Here is a 4,964-nt window from a genome sequence, read left to right as displayed (position 1 = left end):
ACTAACGTTAATGGTTATAACCAAGCGGCAACCTCCCCCTTTCTCTCGTGAAGCCAATACGGAAGTAACTTAAACTGCGATTCATCGACTGGCCGCTAGGGACAGGCTCCAAAAGAGAGCAGAATCTCATAGAGTCCCATGTTAAATTGGCCAAGTTTATAGCAGAAAAAAACATGTTTACAAGTTGGTTCAAATTGTGGTTTTGGTCTATACTGCTATTTTTGCCCTTCATGACAACTCTGAGGGGGGTGAATTTTTTTTATAACTTATCCGTTTAAATTATATTAAGCCTTAAAGTTCTGCATAATTAAGGGCGTGGTCACTTGAGTGACAGGTAGATTGCGCTGCTGTCTGTGAGTCGTCATGTTACCTCAGCTGCCGATGAATTTGGCATCTCAGCCGTTTTTGTGCTTTTTTTCTCGATTATTTTATACAATTATAAAATATGGCTTGCTGCATAATATTCGAGACTGATGTGTGTCTGTGTAGATGTGCATGCATGGGGAAGAGAGACAGAACACACGTTGTTGGATCGTGGCTTTGGCTGAAAGTTTTGATTGTGAGATTTACTACAATGACAATGGCGGGAGGATATCAAAATCCGACAGCACTGCTTGGATATTATAACTAAAACTGCTGCACTATTTTGAAAAAAATATACTTTGGACACGGGCTCATTTGTTTGTTAGATACGATCGTATACAGTTTTACAACATAAAGGCTGTTCAGATTGCATCCTTTCTTGAAGAACGATGACAGAGAGCAGATCATTCAGAAGAAATGTGAAATGTTTTTTTGTTTTGCAATGGACACTTTACCCAAGTGCCACAGATTGGATTCATCTCACGATCTCTATTTCATTATAAAGGTATGAAGTCCCATTTGATTTTCCATGTTGTTATTTGCACAACCAACACTACTGGTGTTGGAGCATCTATATCTTAAAAAACACCGTAGATTGACAGTAAACCTTTAGAACGTTCTGATGATAAAACTTATCTTCATTAATATTTTAGATCGTATCTTAGATAGATAGATAGATAGCTCCTTTGCTGCTAACATGGTCACGTCGAGCTAGGCGGGCGTGGTTTCAGCAACCAGTCATATCAGCTCAAACCACCTCCCCGCCCCTTTGCCCATTTTCAGTTAAAAACTTCAACACTTCAAAACTGCTGTTCAGAACTCTATGGGTGACGTCACGGACGCTACGTCCATATTTTTTTACAGTCTATGGTTATAACGGTCGACTAGCCTATTTTCTGGTAATCTATACTTTATATATGTACTTTAAAACTGCATAAATTCAATGCCTTGAATTGTTTTACATCCATTTTGGTGTTAATTTGATTTACTATTGTTCTCCTGTTGCTATTTTAGCGAACTACGACCGAGCTAGTCATGTCCGTTTTATAGTTAAAATAGCGACGTAAACAAGGCCTACATTAAAACTCGTTACATGATTTTATAACCGTTCATACATCGATAAACCCTGTGCTCTGACAGCTCAGACAGCAAACCATATTTATTTATATACATGTGCTTTGTATTTTTATATTGCTATCATGTTAACGTGACCTAAAAATAACAAATTGAATGCTTTGTCTCACGCGCAAGCTGGCGCGTGCACGGGGAGAGAGAGAGAGAGAGAGAGAAGTCATTGGCCTGAGCGTGTCTCAATCAGCTCCCTAGTTCAGTAGTTAGGGCACTGATCAGGGAGTCGGCCTCATTCACTTTAATGAAATACTGATTCATGAGCTAGGGAGCTGATGAGCTGATTGAGACGCAGGGAGAGATAAGTCATTGGCCTGTGTATTTCAAATGAAATCAACCATCTGTAATTAATTAATTATGAAAAGATATAATTTCATCACCTAATTCAGTTATATTCACATTAAATATTGATATATAATTTCTCTTGAATGTATAGGCCTACATTTCATCAGCACGTTCATCCATACAGAGCAATATTTAACTGAAATTAATTAATTTATTAATTCTTGTTTCTTTTTCTCCTTTTCATTGTGTGTAATCAGATCATTGGTTCTGCTCTGTAAGTATTCAACTCACTGTCTGACACATTCTCAGTTTTTGTATTGTTGATTGCACCAAATAACTGTACTTTCATAAACATTTTGCTTGTTATCTGTTAATCTTTTGGGTATCACTGTATCTGACAGTACAGTGGTACCATGTGTCACATTCTCAGATGTCATTGTACATATTCATGAATAAAAGATTTAAACTGGCTTCATACCATTGAAATGTTGTTTGTCCTCTCTCTTTTCAGTATTCTTTGCCATCTAGTCCTGATTCCTGACTATAGGTCTTCAGGATGACCAGGAACTACAGGACGGTTTGAGCTACACTCTGCAGGACGTTGGTCCTCCATGACCAGGACTGGACACCACTGTCGTAAGTGATCGATCTAGCAGTCATTCTGGATCTCTGAATTGTTATGTTCAGAACATATCGCAGGGGATCTCAGCTCTGGCCCTCGAGGACCACTGTCCTGCAGACTTTAGCACCAACCCTGGTCCAACAGACCTGAACAAGCCAATCGAGCTCTTTTACTGACTAGAAAGTCACATGTGGTGAGATTGATCAGGTGTGGACATAAACTGTGCAAGACAGTGCACTTCGAGGACCAGAGCTGAGAACTCCTGACATGCTGATTAGTCAATAATCACTGATGAAAAATGAATACAGTACATTTTAATTTGTATAGATTTATTCAATATTTCTTTCTCTCTTTTTCTCCTTTGTGATTTTGTTAACCACAGCTAAATAAACCTAAGGAGAGCCGCTCAGGCACAGGTCACTGCATCTTTTGCTGTGTAAGTACATTTTTGACTGTCAGACACATTCTCAGTATTTGCATTTATTTTAATAAAAATTACATATTCATGCTGAAAGTTAAAGTCATCAATGATTTCTTACATTAAAGGTATAGTTCTTCATGTTGTTCCAAACTTGTATTACTTACTTTTTTCTGTGGAATGCAAAAGAAGATATTTTGAAGAATGTTTCATCTGTTTTGTCCATACAATGTAAACTGCATTGGATCCCATTGACTTTTTATTGTATTGACAAAAACATGGTCAGTTTTCAAAATATCATCTTCCACAGAAGAAATCATGCAGGTTTGGAATGACACGAGGGTGAGTAGCAAACAATTTTTTTTCTTTACATCATGTTGACAATTTTAGTAAATTGTTCTCATGCTCTCAGTTCATCATGCCCTCAATTTGTTCACTCTCTGTATCTTTCTCTCTCTCAACAACACTCTAAAATTGTTTTTAATATTAATAAACAACACCTGGAACTATTTTTCAGGAACTCAAATTATTCTCAGGATTCTCCAGTCAAAGTGCATTTAGATGTTCTCAAAAGATTGTTCCCTGGGTTGGAAATGTCCTAACCCTTGAGAAAACACAAATGTAATGTAAACAAAACTCGTGTTTTGTTTTTTGTTTTTTGTTTTTTAAATTAATGTTTCAATTGTTGTTGTTTTTTCACTTTAGATAAAAAAGCGCACAAAAAGCGGCCAGGCCACAGCTTCCGAAATGGAAACTTCTGTCAAATCATGGCTCCATAATGCAAGAGACCGGGATGGTGGAAGGAGCAGAAGAACCAGAAGACTGGAGATCAGGCAAAGATCTACTGGTACCCGAGGGGATTGATCATCTCCATCCACAAATGAATGATTTCTGAATGATCATGTGACACTGACAACTAGATGCAGGCTGCTGAATATTAAGTTTTAACATCACAGGAAAATTTTACTTTGTAAAATATATTAAAACAGTTCAGGGCTCGACATTAACCCTTTTCCTGTGACGAGTAAATCGGTCATTCACAAACTTTGTTGTAAATACAATTTATTCTGCAGCATCAGTGTTAAGGCCGGCTGTGACATGTATAAATCTCCATATTTATGATATTTTTACCTTTATAAAGGGCATTTTCCCCATTATTAAATAAATGCTTCATCTTTCATTTTAAATTCTTAAATCTGATAAATAAATTAAATAATTGTAATAAGACACTGTTACTAGTCAAATTAAATAATTTACACTGAAAAATTACAACTGCATTTAAAAATGTTGTGAGATTAGATAATAAAAAATGTCAGAAAGAATGATACTTTTAAACATGAAACTAAACTGCCAGTAGGTGGCGGCAGGTAACTCTTAATGAGTGAGTCATTGAGTCATTAATTCAAACAATGACATGAAATCAGTGTCACATTTTCAATTGTGATGGTAATTCAGCACTCTTGGTCGTGTTAGTTCACCCAAAAATGAAAATTCTGTCATTACTTACTCACCCTCATGTCGTTCCACACCCGTAAGACCTTCGTTCATCTTCAGAACACAAGATATTTTTGATAAAATCCAATGGCTCGTGAGGAGCCAGAAAGGTAACTGTTACTAAAAACATATTTAAAACAGTTCATGTGACTACAATTGTTCAACCTTAATGTTATGAAGCGAAGAGAATACTTGTGTGCCATAAAAAACAATATAACGACTTTATACAACAATATCTAGCACTCGTCACTGAACTAAACACTGCTTCATGAAGCTTCGAAGCTTTATGAATCTTTTGTTTCAAATCAGTCGTTCAGACAGAGCATGCATCAAACTGCCAAAGTCACTTGTACCATTGAAATCTTGAAACACTTATGATGGAATGAAGCCTTGTTTACTGAAATCATGTGACTTTGGCAGTTTGGGATCGTATGATACATGCTCGTTATTTAGTCTTTTTAATGCACAAAAAGTATTCTTGTCAATTCTTAACATTAAGGTTGAACAATTGTAGTCACATGAACTGTTTTAAAAATGTTTTTAGGAACAGTTACCTTTCTGGGCATTTGAAAGTCTAAGTTAACTTGCTCTCAGTGCAGGCCTCACAAGTCATTGGATTTTATCAAAAATATCTTAACTTGTGTTCCGAAGATA

The 4,964-nt window shown here is 36.4% G+C and overlaps 1 long non-coding RNA gene across 1 annotated transcript; it reads left to right on the top strand.

The window, feature by feature from the left end:
- The first annotated feature begins 2,145 nt into the window (after positions 1 to 2,145).
- On the top strand, positions 2,146 to 4,038 carry LOC125254276. The gene is made up of 3 exons (XR_007181623.1): positions 2,146 to 2,412; positions 2,781 to 2,834; positions 3,522 to 4,038. It is a non-coding gene; the product is annotated as an uncharacterized LOC125254276 (long non-coding RNA).
- Positions 4,039 to 4,964: the final 926 nt, after the last annotated feature.

This window comes from Megalobrama amblycephala, linkage group LG19 (genome assembly GCF_018812025.1).
Source record: "Megalobrama amblycephala isolate DHTTF-2021 linkage group LG19, ASM1881202v1, whole genome shotgun sequence".
Classification (NCBI taxonomy): Eukaryota; Metazoa; Chordata; class Actinopteri; order Cypriniformes; family Xenocyprididae; genus Megalobrama; species Megalobrama amblycephala.
The sequence above is the reverse complement of the archived record's forward strand: the minus strand, read 5'-3'. Positions and strand labels throughout refer to the sequence as shown.